This window comes from Manis pentadactyla, chromosome 16, assembly GCF_030020395.1.
Source record: "Manis pentadactyla isolate mManPen7 chromosome 16, mManPen7.hap1, whole genome shotgun sequence".
NCBI classification, from domain to species: domain Eukaryota; kingdom Metazoa; phylum Chordata; class Mammalia; order Pholidota; family Manidae; genus Manis; species Manis pentadactyla.
Genome location: NC_080034.1, coordinates 14,644,104 through 14,661,680, shown reverse-complemented (window position 1 = coordinate 14,661,680; position 17,577 = coordinate 14,644,104). Strand labels below are relative to the sequence as shown.

Here is a 17,577-nt window from a genome sequence, read left to right as displayed (position 1 = left end):
TTCAGCTTGGCTTTGGACATACTAAGTATGAGATGCTTATTGGACATCCAAAGGCAGATACTGAATAGGCAGTTGGATGTTGGTGTGAGGAGTTGAAGGGGAAACGTTTAAGCTGAATGTATTTATAGCTGGTGTTTCAAGCCACGAGACTGACTGAGATTATGCAGTGAGTTTACACAGGAAAAGGTTGAGTTCTAAGGGTTGAGCCCTGCAGCATTCCGACATTAAAAGGTCTAGGAAATGAAAAGAGATCAACACAGAAGACTGTGTGTGCCTGTAAAAAAGGGGGAAAATCACAGGGCAAAATACCTTTGAAACCGAAATCAATCGAAGGAAGAAATAAAGTGGGAGGAACCCATTTATTCTTATAAGCAGTCCACTTCTGCTCCCCCGTGTCTCTCGAGACCAGGTTGCAGAAGAACAGGCCCCCACTCAACCTCTCCAGTCCAGATAAGCCCTTGCTCGCCCTTGTAATTACCTATTGATCTGCAGAGGGACTACTTCTCTCCACCCGTTGGAAACACCTATTGTGTGGAGATACACTAAAGCCAGGCAAGAGATTCTGGAAATATTGCAATTTTACCCACACCCATAATAACAATCTATTTTAAATTGTCATTAATTTATTTGTGCCTGTAGCTTTTGAGACAGTAAACAATGAAAAAAATTAACCTGCTAATAAAATTCAAATTGAAAAAAAAGTCTGTCACAAAAGATCAGTAAAAATATGTGAACTGTGAGAAACGATAAGGTTACTATGAACTTCATGTTTGGTTCTGAGTTTCCTAGAACTCATGGCAAAAAAACAAACACACAATCAGTGTATTAGTTTTCTAGGGCTGTCATAAGAAAACACCACAAATGGAGTGGTTTAAACCCCAGATACGTATTTTCTCACTATTCTAGAGGCTGGATGTCCAAGATCAAGGCGTCGGCAGGCATGGTTCCTCCCGAGGCCACGCACCAGGGCTCTCCCTCAGCCCCCTCCCCGTGTCCCAGCATGGTCTCCTCTCTGCGTGCCCTCCCCTAGTGTCTCCCTCCTCTGATAGGTCAGCAGTCCTTCTAGGTTAGGGCCCCACACTTAGGACCTCATTTAACCTTAATTACCTCTTCAAAGGCTCTTTACAATGGAGGTTAGAGATTCAACAAATGAATTCTGGAGGAACTCAGTTCAGTCCATAACAATCAATGACTGTTTTTATTAACAAATTTTAAATATCCTCAATATATTTTAAATATTATGTTCACCCTCTTCAAGTCAGTGTTATTATAGGGTGCCTGGCTTGCCCTAATATTACTCTTAATGATTTCATTGAATGTACATGTGTGAAAATGCCCAGAGGGGAATGTTCCTGAGCTGGGCAGAGGAGCTAGGAACTTGGTTTGCCCTGCGCGCTGTCTTCAGAAGGGCAAATGGCCCTCTAAGAAGTGAAGGCTGCCGGCTCTGCTTCAGTTGCATCTTTAGGCTTTGATGCTGAGAAGATGGGTGATCAGGCAGGAAAAATTCTACATGATCCTTACTAAATGCCAAGTCAGATGCTGGGGTGCAATGCTGTAAGCACCTCTATTAGAAACAAAAGTTTAGACCAAAGGCCCAGAAAAAAGTCTGCAGACCAGAACCACCAATATCCAGGGTATGATGGGAGTCACAACATGTATTAAGAAAATTACCTTATGAAAATGTGACTTCTTTGTATCTCTAGGAGATGTATAAATACATATTTTTATGTTAACCTGAAAAAACTGATGTGTAGAGGTTCTTGAGACTACAGCATTCTTATCCCCATCTGTTTCCTTGCTCTGATTAGTACTTTTAATGATAAGTTATACTGAAGTGAGTGCAATGGGTTACAATGTGAAATGCATTTACTATGGTTGTGTTAAAAAAGATTAAGTCACTCTTCTAAATTTGTCTTAGCTCATCAAGATATTAATAGGTACCTCATTTAAAAAACTAACATTGAAACAATGAAGTAACTTTCATTAAAAATGAAAAAGGGCTCTGTTTGGTGGGGGAATAGAAATCTCACTGTAGATTATGCCCACTTTGAGGTCATGCTTAGTAGGGGCAGAGCCAGAAGAATGCCAAAGAACATTCCTGAGGGGCTATACAGCTGCTGGCTCCCCCAGGTAGAAATAAGTACAAGGAAGAGAGAATTCTATGGAGAGTATTACCTGTCATTGACTGAATACCAACATCTTGAACGCAGTTCAGGCTCAACCCTTTCAATCCACATAACAATATGTAATAAAAGGAGGGGATCTTTTCCAAGGTATTTATTGAAGATGACAATAATTAATTGAGGATCACTAAACCAATGTAATGGAATGAGGATTTGCATTCATCCTATCAGCTACCCTATGTTCCAAATAATACTAGTTTCACAAAATGCTCTGTGCAAAGAAAATTTCCATGTCAAATAAGTTAGGAAAATATTGCCGACTTCATATCTAGTATCAAGTCACAATTTCCATTAGTATATTTATTCTGCAAAGTACTTTAGTTAAAATTTAAAAAGGCCTCTAACTTTGTTTAAAAGGTCAAATTTACTTGACCAAAGAACACATTTTTAATGAGATACCTATTAATATCTTGAACTACAAAAATTTCAGGATAGTGACAATTTTTTTGCATAACCCACAGTAAACACATATTACATTATGACCCTTACACTCACCTAAATATAACAAAATCTTCATAGAGTAACACTAAAAATGTAAAAATGTTTCTACTTACTTCTGTTCTTAACATGGGCAACAATCCCACTAAACTGATTTAATATCCTATTAAACCATCGTAACTCACTGTTTTGATGATGATGCTCAATAGTTGATGTAGGCATGGATGGATGCAATAATGCAATGATTATAAAGGGTATACAAAAAGTTCTATCCGTGGTGTTTAACTCAGCTGGTCCACCCAGGTGACTTTGTACCTACTGGCCCATTAAAGCAAGCCCAGACCACTTTTTGACATTCCTCTCACTGCTCCTCAGACTTTCCCACTGAAGTATTCTTTAAAATAGCAAAGGAGATACCTATGCAACCCGAGATGGCCTCAGCATGGCCCAAAGCAAGTAGATTGTCTTCAAAGTCTTAGGTTTTATCTTAAAAGCTAATGCAAAATCTACATTAGACTCCATAAAGTAATATAATGTAAACTATCATTAAATACAACTGACATTCCAGGAAAGTGTTCCAGGAAGGATTTTCAGCAAATTTTCTTGCTGTGCCCACTGAGAGGTTTTTGTCACAATGTTCTAAGCAATTCATCAGGATCACTCTTATTCTTCCACCTAATCGTATCCAATTTGATCCAGGATTATTTCTGTTTTGCCATCTCTGTAATCGTCAAATTCTAACTTCATTTCCTGTCTCTGCAGCCACAGATTTAGCAATCTTTCTGACTCACCTCTTTACATTTTGGATCTCAGTGTTCCTTTACGGTTTTTGAGGAGGCACAATCTTATCAATTCCTGTGTCCAATGAGAAGCGTATTCTAGTATCCTGTCTAAAGAAAGTCCATCCAAAATCCCAGGTCTTTAGTCCACACTTGACTCACTCAGGCTTGGCCCCATCTTCATTTTGAGCTTACGCAAAAATAGAAACGGGGGATGGGGAATGGGTTGGGAATGCTATCAAGATTCCAAAGTGCCTCAGAACAAAATAGACTAGCCTTCAGTGATTCTGAAGTTCCTCAATGTTGTGTGCCTAATAGAGGCACTGAAAAGAGCCACCCTCATGTATCAACAGAATCTCTTGCCTTTGTGAGGTCCCCAGAGAGGTTCAACAGTCGATCTGTGGAATGCCTGGGCTTTCTGATACTAGTGCAAGACTACATATGTAGATCTACAATCCAGTGCTTGGGGAGAAGCCTCTTATTCCAACAACCAGTGAGAGCAAAAAGGTAGCTCCCTCCTTGAAAATTATGCTCGATTCCAGGCTACCTTTTCAAAGTTTTGGCATTCCTACCTCTCAGGATGTGGTAAAGAATGGGTTCTCCTAGTTCAGCTATGGGGAAGTCCACCAGTTAGCTGTGTTCCAGGAAAGGAAACTTGACACACTGTCCTGGACTTAATTCAGAGAAGGTCACAAGAGGCTGCTTCCATTAGAAGGTCACTTACTGATCCACTCCCAACCCAGTCCATCTTTAAATTCAGTCCTTGACCAACATCTCAGCTGCACCAGCCCTGCTCCTCTGCCCCTACTTCCTACCATACACATATAGATTGTCTAGGAGAAATAGACTGCAACCAGTTCTGTGTCAGTTTTTAGCTCCTTGTCACTACGTTGCAGATGAAATAATCCTTGGCCAGTGTGGTTGAAAGAAGAGTCTCTGCTGTCTTTCAGCCTGGGGTCCAGGTTGTCTTCATTCCATTTGTTTCCATCTGTATATGCCATGTTGCATTGTTTCACCTGAGTCCTTATCACTTCCCTGTTGTTGAAGCTCATTCTGTCTCTGGAGTTTGCTTGCTCAGAGGTAGCAGTATGCACCATAATTACATAGAAAAGCTACGTAAAACTAGATTTCTACCTCATAACCCTCCAGATCCAGATGCAGATATATCTTCTAAAGCCAAGAGCCCAGTGGCCAGCCCTCAAGCCAGGTATTGCCAGTAGTGTGCTTTATTTGAGCCACACATCTGTTCATAAATCGACTGGGCTGCCAGTATTTGGAAATCATAAGATTTTTATCCAAATGTCTAACTTTTCATGGAAAATCAGAAGACCTGGTTTGCCCCTTAGTCTGATATCCCCACATCCCATCTGGAGGCAAGTGACACACGTCTCCTGTATCTGCCTCTCCTCTCCAGTTCAGCCCATAATCACCATTCTGTTTTCTAACACACAAACCAAGGGCAAAGTGCTGTTTATTATTATATCTGTACTGCAGCTTGTACTACTGGTTTGTACCACTGATTTTCTTATAATCCAGAAATATTTCTTTGTATTCATGCTGATATCAACAAAAGGGAAATAAAAGACTTGTTCACGTATTTTATGACAAATGAGATAAGAGTATTTTGGGGGGAGAAATGAAAACTTATTCCTACAGGTTTAATATAAAGTGGGTTTTAAGTTAAAAGCATTCGATTTTAAGAACATCATTATAAAACAAACCACTGTAAGAACTATGACCTCTACAAGGAAAAAAATGAAAGTGATGAAATAAAAATAAATAATAATAAAAAGAACTGAAGTGTCAGGGTTGATTTGGGGTTGTAGTAATGCTGCTCTGAAGTACATTTATGGACCTGAACGTCCTCATTCAAACACTTACCAGCCACCTACACCCTAACATCCCACCTTTATCTCCACCCCCCTCCATTGGTTTTTGAGTTTGCAATTTCTGTTCTAAAGGAATAAATCTAAAAAATAACCACCAATTGTCCCCATCACTACTCCCGTGGACCCAACAAATCTGTCACCAAAATTCCATAACAACATGGTATTTTTCCGGTTAGTTGTGATTACAAATCACAGAGATGATATCTGTATACTTTGAGATGCCTGTTAAAGCTCAATGATTTAATGGTGAAGCAAAACTGTGGCATTTACACAACGGGGTGTTCAAATAGACTGGTGGTGAACTTTGTCTCCTACCCAAGACCTGTGCAGAGCTTTATGGAAACAGGGACTGAAATACGCTTCAAGCTTGATGGAGAGGATTGCAAACAGGGGATGGGGCTGATTGATATGGCAGCAAGAAACCCATTCCTAAGATTTGGGCTAATGTTGGTTAAATAAATCCCTCAAGCCCTGATTAGGTAAGGAGGACAAGGAAGAGGAAGTGGAAGAGGAGGAGGCCGCAGCATGGAGGTGGCCTGGACTAGAGTCAGAGATATTTTAAGCAAATCAGCATTTAGTCACACACAGGTTGTGGTGCCAGCAGGTCATGATCAGGACAGTCTCCCTGGAGCCAGCTCGGAACAGGGGCTGCTGAAATCCTAGCAGGCCTGGGGAGTGCTGTCATCAAGGGCGGTGCTTCCCAGGAAGAGGGGTGAGTGCAGGGCATCTGGAGCAAAGTTCAAGCAGGTGGAGTACTGACTCCTACAGTCTAAGAGCATTCGGATCAAGAACAGAGTGAAGATAAAGGATATTGTTATGCAGTTGTTATTTTTTTTAACTGTTAGATGTAATGAAGACATAAGAGACAGAGGCTTAAGGAGATTCTTCACCAGGCAACAAAATCTTTAAAAGTTCACTTTAACATTATAGTACTACCTCCTAATTAGATGACTTGTTTGTTGCAAGTTTTCAAACTGAGTTCTATCCTTGCAAATCCAGCAATTTCTTCATAAAAAGCCTGATGTGAGAGAGGTTGTTAGAGCTGTCTGGCAAAACCAGGGCTGTTCCAGTGAACACTTCTGGCATAACAAATTACCCCAAAATATAGCTGCTTAGAACAACCATTTTATTTGCTTACAATGTGAGGTGTTAGGAATTCAAGAGGATTCAGTTGGGCAGTTCTCCTTGGAGTTCCTCATACAGTTACAGTCCAGGTATTTGCTGGACTATATATATATATGGATGTCCAGGACAGCAGGCTGTTGCTGTCAGCTGAGAGCTAGCTGGCTGTTAACCCAAGCACCCACACCCTGTCTCTCAGTGTGGCTGGGTCTCCTCAGTGCATCACCACTGGATCCTAAGAGGCAGTAACTTAAGAGGGAAAGTTTGAACAGCAGAAAGCAAACATAACATTCCAAGGGACCAGAGAGGAACCTGCAAGACTCCTGACCTAGCTTTGGAAGTCACCCAGGATCACCCAGGATCACCCAGGATCCCCGGCACTGAACTCCCTTGGTCAAGGAGGTCACTAAGATTTGCCTGGATCCAACAGATCCCATCTTTCTACAAAGGAGTATCAGGGGATTTGCTACCATCTTTAATCCAGCATAAATGCCTTCCCATCATTCTCCTGTAAATCTTCTAAAATTGCTTCTTCTATGTTACTCATTCCCATCGAAACTTATAAATGAACATCCTTTCGTCTGAAGCTATGGCTTTTAATTGAAACCCTTCCTAGTAGTCAAGCCTAGAACAAAAGACAAGTTCTCTGTGTTTTGTTTGTTTTTAACATTCAATTTATTATTTTGCAATACCAAAACCTTTAGAAGCAACATTTCTCATCCACAGTTTGTGATAGGAATGTTATTTTGGAGTTAAGATTTAATATATAGAATTTCAGTTAATCTTCTTTGAAGAAATCATACAAAACAAAGTTTCTTAGGCTTGGGAATCAAGAAAGACAGGCGGTAGACTTCTCTCCGTTACATGCTGTTCCAGTACACTTGGTGTTATGCGGTCTGTTCCTAGTCAGTCTCAAATTACCCTTATACAATAGAAACTCATAATAGCACTTTTAATCAAATTTTTTTCTTTTGGTCACAGGTAAAAAGATGTTTCTGATCTCCAAAACCTTATAAGGAGTAAAAGGATGTTCTTATTTTCTCAAAATTATGAAATTGCTGTATTCTCTTTCCTCGTGGCTAAAACAGCATTTAAAATGCAGACCCCAAATCAGATGTCATAGTGAAAGGAATTAGTGCTTAACATGGAAATGGAGGGGTTCTTTGAAAAGTGCCTTAAGGGCCTCTGTCCTACACTGTAAAGCTTAAAAAATATCTGTGAGATCTGATTCTGTTTTCATCCCTTTTTGTTTACAGAGTAGGGGGTGCTTTTTGTTTTTTTTAAGTATCAAGTCAGTGGCTGTGTCTTCTTCAGTTGCTTCAATTTAATTTTCTTTCCTCTATGATACTGTTCCTAGTCCTTTGCCTCCTCCTCTTCCTCCTTCTCTGCGTGCTTCTCATATTCCTTTTCTTTCTTTAGTATTCCATACCCTTGAATTAGATTTATATTTAAAAAATCAAAATAAAAGAGGAGAAACTAAACAAGAAGCTTTGTATATTTTTCACTGTAAGGATTTATGGAATCAAATACATGGCTTTTCACTGAATCTCCCTAAATTTGAAGAGTTTCAGCTTAGTAGACAGTTATTTAAATTAAGCTATAAAGCATATTTGGAGCGAAGAGGGAAGATTTTTAAACGTTAGTGAAGTATTAAACTAAAAGTGATTTAAAATATATAGTAGATAATAGGCAAATCCAGAGAGACAGAAAGCAGGTAAGTGGTCATGAGGGACTGGGGGAGGGGCAAAGGGGAACAACTGTTTCTTTGGGGGTGATGAAAACGTTCTGGTGATCAAGTCCAACTCCTCATCTCTTGTTTTCCCTAATGCCCCTATGGGCCCTAGGACCTGTTCTTATTCGGAAGAAATCCTGAACTTCCATCATCAACCATAAATAGGTTGTGTCACACCATCCTTGTGGGTTGTGAGAGGTAAGCAGGAAAGAATTGCTCTGAGGAACAAAGAGCCAAAAATACTCCCAAGCCGACAGTGCAGCCTCACCACCCACACGCATGGTTCACGCTCGTCACACAGGCGGTCAGAGTCCATTCTGCTCTGGCATTCAGGAGTTTGAACTTACACCCTGGCACAGAGGTAACTGGAGAGAAAAGTAATAATGGTTTGAAAATCAGAGCACATACTGTGGTGTTCTGTATACTCACATGAAATTCAACCTAATTTTCATGCACACCTTCTTCCCTATATCCTATGTAAATAAAGAGAGGACTTAATTTTGAAATTATTTCCCTTTGTAAAGAAATTGTTCTATGGCCATCTTCTCTTTGAGCTTGTTTCCAGGCATTGTGCTTTATTTTGCTATTTGGGGGGGTCAGTGTTGTGGAGGCATTCTTGTTTTCTGTGATTAACTTCCAAAATCTCTTTACAACTAACAGTATTTTTAAACCCTAATAGACGGATGCACGTCCTAGGCTGGACAAAGCTGTTCCCTTCTGCTCTGAGAGCCTGGAATGTGAAAATGAGGATGCAGAATAAGACTGCAGTCAAAGAACAGAAGGGAGGAGGGGAGAGGGAAGATGTGGCAGGGGCGAGTTAGAGCGGAGATGTGGGATTTGGGCCTGAAAACTGTGTGTCCCTGAATCTGCGGAGCATGGTGACCCTCCACCCATGGGAGAAACCACAGGCCCCGGGTCCTGGAAGTCTCCAGGAAGACTGTTAGAGTCACATTTTAATTTAAACCCAAAACCACCTCCATTTCTGTGACTCCTTTTTTTTATTTCCTCCTCTCTAGGAAGTTTTTGACTACCCTCTACAAGGAAGTTCCTACCCTAATACTTTCATTGGCCAGCTCTGTACTACCCATCACTAGTCCCTCTTGGATGACCACACAAAGCCAGGCAGGTTTTACCCGTCCCTTTTTGTGGAGTCATGCAGTACTGTAAGTGTACTGGTTTCATGGCCTTTGACCTTACTGTCTTTTCTGCAAGGAAACCCTCTTCTGTGGATGTCCCCATGGCTCCCTCCCATCACAGATCGGGTTCTCTCACTCTGAAAGACTTCTGCACATAGGACGTTTTTGAGGGGTGTCGCAATCAGCGGTGCAGGAAGCGATGTAGGCTCAACAGGCTCAGCTGGCCCCAAGCGAGACTCTGAAACTGAACTCTCCTGTCAGGCAGGTCCTGTTGGGACTTTTATACCTTTACCTTGATCAGGCACTGGACATGAGCCACCAGCAGGAAGGAGGTGCCCCTGAGAGGTTCTCTGCAGCTGAGACAATCCCTGGGAGCTCTGACACTGAAGGCTGTCTGGTGACAGCTCTCTAGCAGCTAGGGTAGAAAGTTCCTCCTTGAAGGGTGATCTGGGTGGTATACCTCTGAAACTACACATCCCCTGCTTCATGCAGACTGCATAAAAGTTCTCTCCTCTGAGAAACCCTTCTGACCGTGCTATGTAAAATATCCTCTTCCTAGCCCCCAAACTCAATCCCAGCCTTCTTCTTATCCTACTTTATTTTCACTTGGCATATTATATAGTTAAGTGTGTATTTTCTACACATTACACACAGACACACATACTAAATGTAAGTTTCATTAGAACCTGAACTTTGCTTAACTCAAATTGCTGAACATACAAACCTGAACATACAACACATTGGCACATGGTAGGCAGCCCAAAAACACTTATAGAATAAGTCAGTCAACTCTGTCTGCCCACTAGATCCCTTCATTTGAAAGAAATACCCACTGAGACGATCTAGTAATTCTGTTGCTTAAGGCTGGGGTTCTTAGGTACTATCCAAAGAGACTTAGTAGCAGAGAAAAACAAGAATCTTAATATAATTGGTGTTGTCTAATGATTGACCCACTGAAGATGCCCTCTAACTCAGGCAGAAGGAATGCAAGCAAACTTAATGTATAGGGGCCTATGCTGAGGGCCCCTTGGACACATTGTGCTTGTTGGTTAGGGCTACAGTAACAGAGGACCACAGACTGGTGGCTTAAACAACAGACATGTATTTTCTCACAGTTGTGAAAGTGAGAGAGCAAGACGAGGGTGTACTCAGCAGCAGGTCTTCTGAGGCATATGGCTGCCCATCCTCTCCCTTTCTTCGCGTGGTCTTCTGATATGTCTGTGTCCACAATTCCTCTTCTTCTAAGGACACCATAGTGGATGATGGCCCAGCCTAATGACCTCATCTTAACGGAATTACCTCTTTAAAGACTATATCTCCAAATACAGTCACATTTGGAGGTATGAGGGCTTCAACATATGATTGTGGGTGGAGATCACCCACTTCAGTCAAATCACACAACCAACCAGGTTTCAGGGTTACCAGCAAAATAGATGTTAAAATTAACTCATGCACCACAAGCCCACCCTAAAATAAATGAACATCAGCCTGCACAGAAAATTCCAGAAGGCTTCCCAGATGTGAAAGCTAATTGACAGCATATAAATAAAGAAACTCCATAGTCTTACAGGCATGCTTTTAATTTTTTTGGCAAGTGGAAAGACTTAGTTTAGCTTCAAGTTGGCACTGCAAGCCTGCATTCTATACCAAGGCACAAATTAAAAGATGATTTACTGTCCAAGACATTATATTGAAGAATAACTTGGCCCCAAGGTATAACTTCTGGACCGGTTGTGTCAGGAATATCTACCATAATTGCTGAAAAACAAAAATAGTTGGGTCTTACAAAGAAAACTCTGAAGTGGTTTCAGTATTTTGGAACTGAAGCAGGGGTGAAATGCAAAGTTAATGTATCAGAATGTGGACACTCTGTTTCTCCCTATCAGAATCAGCTGAGGTCTTACTACTGGACAGTGTGATTTAGTCCTGTCCAGACCCATTGAATGTGATCCCCTGGATCTGGGACCCAGTAATCTGCTTTTGTGACAAGATCTCCAGGTGAGTCTTGAGTGCGATAAAACTTAAGAACATTGTTTTTAGAACTAGACTAGGATCCCATGTCCAAAGTATTTCCTTTGATGGACAGAAGGAAAAAAAATGCTCCTTAAACTAGCAGAAAGAGAAACATGAACAACAGTAGTTTTGTTTTGAATGTAGTTGTATATAGGACACACATGGACCCAAATGTCATTATGAGTACCTGAAGTCATTATGAATACTCTTACTAAGTCTATCCCATGACTAAGGGCTCTTCTATAAAGTGACAAGCATAGCTAAAGGAGGAATTTGTCTTTCAGGTAAGATACTCCTGGTCAAAACTCTTTAAAAAGGTGAAGATTCTCTACTCCTAGGAATTAACCCTAAGAATGCAGCAGCCCAGTTTGAAAAAGACATATGCACACCTATGTTTATTGCAGCATTATTTACAATAGCCAAGAAATGGAAGCAACCTAAGTGTCCATCAGTAGATGAATGGATAAAGATGTGGTACATATACACAATGAAATATTATTCAGCCATAAGAAGAAAACAAATCCTACCATTTGCAACAACATGGATGGAACTAAAGGGTATTATGCTCAGTGAAATAAGCCAGGCGGAAAAAGACAAGTATCAAATGATTTCACTCATATGTGGAGTATAAGAACAAAGAAAAAAACTGAAGGAACAAAACAGCAGCAGACTCACAGAACCCAAGAATGGACTAACAGTTACCAAAGGGAAAGGGACTGAGGAGGATGGGTGGGAAGGGAGGGACAAGGGGGGAGAGGGGGGCATTACAATTAGTAGACATAATGTAGGGGGGAGCATGGGGAGGGCTGTACAACACAGAGAAGACACGTAGTGACTCTGTAGCATCTTACTACACTGATGGACAGTGACTGTAATGGGGTATGCAGTGGGGACTTGATGATGGGGGGAGTCTAGTAACCATAATGTTGCTCATGTAACTGTACATTAATGATACCAAAATTAAAAATTTTTTTTAAAGGTGAAGATCCTATCTGTCAAGCAGCTGAGCAGATCCTAAACAGCAGTCACTACTACAGCTGCTCGAGCAGTTTGCCAAACTTCATGGATTCAGCCAGTAAGGAGACAATGAACCCAAATGTGTTTGTACAGCTTGCTACACATGGCACAGCAGACAGCATGGGCTCCATGTCCACACTGGTTCTTCTTACCCCCCCAAGTCCTATGGCAGTGATGCAGAGGTAGGCCCAGGTAGACACTGCACTCACAGTGGGTTTGTGTCAGAGGAAGGAACCTTGAGCTTGGAACAATCCCAGTCTATTAAAGGAGCTGCTAGTAAATTTGCCTATCCACCCCTAACGAGAGAAGCATTATCTCTAGTAGTCTGATTAAGAAACAAGTCTTCATTCTGACTAAGAGGGAGTTACCATCTTCATCACCCTGGATTATCTCCAGGAAGGGAAGGAAACTGGCTTTATTATCCTGGAGAATAAGCAAATCTGCTCCCTACCCACAGCAGTTTTGCAAATATCCTTGAACAAAGCTGTCAGTGCACTTTGCTGGAAGGGATCCAGAAATGCCAGAATTATCTTTCAATATGTTTTAATATGTTTTGCTTTGATGCCTCAAAAGTTAGCCTGGGTATTAGGAGAACTCAAGCTTGTCTTCTTTCACCGACTTCAGAGGGTAAACCTTTCCGTGTAATACTTTGTGTATCAGGAACTCAGGCTCCAAACTGTCTCAATGGTGTACCTATATCTCAGTCAGAATCTGGCACAGAACCTTAATATATAAAGCAGACTAAAGAAGAACTGCTGTCAGAGGAACTGGGGTTTCTGTTCAGCCTTCTTCCCTCCACCTCTCCGAGTCTGACTCTGGCCCACCTCTGAGCACACTCAAAAGCTCATACTCCCCCCAAACACAGCTGCAAACATCGCTGTACTGAAAGAGCAACTGATGCTGTGGAGTCACTAGTCCTCCTCAACAGGTGGGGCAGGGGGGTGGTTATCAGGCAATGAACGATGGGGTTACACAGTTATGCATAAATAAAAAATGTTCTTCCTGGCATCAATGGAGATGAGGAAAGCTGGTAGCTTAATTATTCACAAAGTCGTGGTGGTGAGTAGCTTAATTTCTATTAAGAGGAAACATATGCAAGGGTGACCTTAAAGGATAATAGTCATCTCTGTACCCATTTTCTTACTTTTTTCACCCATTCATTTTATTTAGCAAGAATATTGATACTGATAACCTACTAAATACCAATCAAATTGTTAGTATACAAAAGTGAATAAGACATGATCCCAATCAAAGGAGGTATAAGTGGAAGCAAGTATTATGTAAGAATTATATAATTTCTATAATTACAAAAAGTACACACATGTGCCATAAGAGGTTGTGATGTGTTTCTATGACGTTTTCTGCTAATTGACTTTTTCTGCCCAAGATAGTCACCAAGCATGTGTGCAGCAATTCTGTGTGTTGGAAGAAGAGAGAAAGGTTTGAGAGACACTTTTTTAAAATCTACTGGCTTTGAAGGCATTGAATGTTATAAACTCTAAATACTCTTATCATCCTTAAATTTTGCGATCAGCTAACCAAACTGTGCATCCAGGAAACCTTTTCCATATTAATGACCTCCAGCTGCTTTTCTAACAGGATAAACACATAATTATAAATCTGCTAAGCAAAGGATAATATTTTCTTAAAGAAGGATCTACAAAGTGATGTAAAGCAATGAAACATTACCATTAACTTATGTGGAAAATTGTGTTAGTTTTCCCAGACCCAAAATATAACCTCTCTTAGGCTTTTCTGATACCTTAGGACACATGTTGCTAATGGCTGCAAGAAATAAATTGAGATAAAGCACAGCTGCTCACAGACACAGTTCAGAGCTCTGGCCCTTGATGCTGAGATGCTGAACATGGTTCCCAGAATGCAGCCTGGCGGGGCCATTCTCATTGTTCGGGGTGCGCGCTGCATCTATAAAGGCTCAATGCAAAACGAATGCTGACCACTATTTTCACTTTATGCCTTTCTTTGTAAAATCCTCTTTGGATTTCATTTGGTAGGGGATAACAAGTACTAATGGATGTCTTTCATTAAAGTGAAGTAGCATAACTCTAACTTTTGAAAGGCAGGGGCTACAAATTTAGGAATGAAAATGAATTGTAAAATCAACTCAGAATAGTTTCAGCTAAATGAATACTCTTACTCTACAAAATTAATTTTTTGAGTGTAATGTAATCAATAGTTACATTCTGTTAAAGATATGAGCTTTATTTGCCATATTTACACAATTTACAATTCTGCTGTATGTCTAAGTAGTCAGAAATAAAATTTCTTTTATTCTAAAACTAAGTAACTCTGTATTTATTTTAAAATATAAAAGTAATCAAGAGAATGCCACCTGTTCTATAGTCCCTTTTCTTGTTATACTGGCCACTAGGTCTTACTTCAGTGAAAAACATGAAATGACATTTTACTATACTGGATGTACTCCGTTATGTAGGGGGAAATGCTCCAACTCATGAGCAGAAGGTTCCATCAAAAAGAAGATATTTGGTTTGAAGTCTTTACACAGCCGCCTGGGACACTGGTTCGCTGATGCCATAAGAGAGTACTGCCTCTGTCTCACTACCAGTTAGACAACAATCGTACCTCCCTCCCATGTTTCCACTGGTAATATGCACAATGTTGAAGGGTGGGAAGGCAATTGCAGGAAAACTGGGGTGGGGAGTGCAGTTTCTAAATAAGCATGTATGCTACCTACCTCCATAAGTGAATGGATCATTTCTTAGGTTGCTGGCACATGTCTAAGATGTATGACTTTATTATTTCCAGACAAGCAAAAGATACAGGGAAAGAAAACTCTTCTTTCCAGTCATTGTGCCAGCCAGACCAGCCAGAGTTGAACTTTGGTTTATGAACATTGTCACATGACAAGAGGGACCCTCCTCTTCCCTGACATTTACACGCTAATGGAGTGTCCTGTTTGGAAGCTGGGAGTTCACCAAGACCCCAGGGTTCCTAGCCCCATCTCAGAGCTGGGCACTATGGGCCCTCCAGTTCCAGCAATTGTTACGTAAGCTGAGCAACACCAGGTCTTCTCCTGAAAACAAACAAAAGCTGAATTCTAAGAGGCCCAAAGGTGATCAGTAAGCTCTTTCGGAATCCTCTCCAACTTCCCATTGCAGCAATGAACTTGAGGACTGTTTCCTCTTTTCAACCAAATCTAGGCCAATTATTACCTAAATTAAATCTGAATGGGCAGAAGACATCAAAGAGGAGTTAAAGAGTCTTTTAATCCCTTGTAAGTAATCAAGAACTTTCTGGCCGTGATACAGAGATGTCTTTCTGATTGCAATAGATGTGTTCCTGATAAATCACTTTTCAACTATATTTGTGCAAGTGTCATCTGCAAGTGTGGATTCACAGTATAGAGTCACATATTTTATTCTATTTCAGCTCCAAATTGGTGTCTAATAATTTAGCATGATTTTCACTTCTTTTTCCTCCTACATTCTGACCTCACTTACTCTCCCCTAACCCAGTATATTCCAACTTCCAAAAATATCTATTTAAGCAATGTGGTCCTGTGCATAACTTCCTTAAAGCAGGACACACCTATCTCTGCATTGACAATAGAGGCTAGTAAGTTCAAAGGGATCTCAGTAAATGCACTGCCAGCCAGCCCTTCCTTCCCAGCAGCTGTTATATGAGCTTATGCTACACTTAATTTATTAGCCTCGGACAAGTTAATTGCATAGTTTCCACAAAACAGAACATGTTGTTCATAGTCACTACAAGCTAATTCCTTTGAAAACATCAGTAATTATACAGCGACTTTGCATCTCCCAACAATTGTGTGATTAACTGGTGTTACATGTTTAAAGCTGAGTGAGCTCAGCGTCAAAGCAGACAGAGTTCTGACAAGGTTTATGCATAAAAGGACATTTTACTATCAATTCTGTTCCCCAAGAACTTTGCTTCTATATTAATGCTAGTGGGTTTGCACACAGCCCCGCCATGGGAGGAGGGGCTGTGCCTACCGCAGCAGCCTTGACATTTAAGGCAACCACAGAGAGGCAGCAAACCTTTTCCAGGCACAGAACAGGGTGTACTCACGGAAGACAGTATCAGTGGCTGCTCAGAAAATACACATCTATAAAAAGTTCAGTAAACACACAGGTGTAATAGCTTGCGTTCTATGTCTAAAAACAACTCAAAATCACACTTCAGGCTCAGTAGGTATGAGAAGTGATTGCACTTTAAAGATGTTTAAAAGTACATGGACTTCAGGGTTCTGTCTCCTAAAACCAGGAAGGAAGTGTCATTTTCGCCTGGAGTGCTGATTTGGCTTTGGCCATCCCACCTTATAGAATATTCCGCTTTGGGTTATGTTTATAGAAGGGAACACACATGGTGCTCTTAAGGAACATTTCTCCAGTGTCTTATGCTCTTTCCTCTTTCCAAACCCCTTCTTTAACACCTCCAGGTTTGAAGAAAAAAATTGGTATATTTTCTCATCACATTATTTTTCTCTGAATATCTGTGCCTTGCTTAGTTGCTTCCACAGAATGGACTCTTAGGAGAGTGAGATCATGAAGAGTTCCTGTGTTTTAAAATTTAAAAAGTGTTTTTATTAGAGAACGAAGGAGAAATAAGAAAATGCAAAAGTGTAGAAAGCAGCAATTTTACAAAGTGTACATTTTTTACCCAAGTTTAATAAAATGCAATCAGCAGTGTGACTCAGCTTATAGGTTACAAAACCCATTTTTTCCCTCTTTTTCCCAACATTTCAGTTTGGATGGAAGAAATGTTCCTTAGAGTTCAACCTTGGTGTTTTGGGGTTGGTACCGCTACAGGGGTCTCCAGGTTTTAGGTCTAATAACTTGATTTCTGGTACTTAATCCAGGTGTGGAAACATTCAGGACATCCCCTTCGACCCTGAGCCACTGTGTACATGGATGTCAGGCCTCTCTTGAGCAAGGCGGCTGCTCTCTGGGCCTTGCCTGTATAGCGATGGGGACCCCTAGTCATCTCTTCCTGTCCTCTGCTTCTCGTAAAGCAAAACCAGGAGTCAGCTGGCCTCACATGCCTGAGCACCACGGATGATCACTCTTTCTGATTCAGGTATCAGTTCACTGAAGATTCATTTTCAAGTGGCCCCTGACAGTGATTTCTGGAGTTCCATAAACCATGGCTTTATAAAAAAAAATTTTTTTATTGGTTTTCAGAGGCAGATAGAATTTCCAAGAATGGGAAAGGTGAATCTTTATATCTTAGGCTCCCTTGGAGCAGGGAAAGAGAAGGAAACATCTC

General features: G+C 40.8%; 1 long non-coding RNA gene across 7 annotated transcripts in view; it reads right to left on the bottom strand.

The window, feature by feature from the left end:
- Nucleotides 1-7,816: 7,816 nt before the first annotated feature.
- LOC118927728 (uncharacterized) overlaps nt 7,817-17,577 on the bottom strand; it is a 56,846-nt gene continuing 47,085 nt past the window's right edge. For 5 of the 7 annotated variants that reach the window (XR_008994441.1, XR_008994439.1, XR_008994438.1 and 2 more), the window contains one exon: nt 15,371-16,867. This is a non-coding gene — a long non-coding RNA (uncharacterized LOC118927728). Of the gene's footprint in view, nt 8,509-15,370; nt 16,868-17,577 lie in introns of those variants that run through there. The other 2 variants (XR_008994440.1, XR_008994443.1) reach the window with 1 other exon arrangement.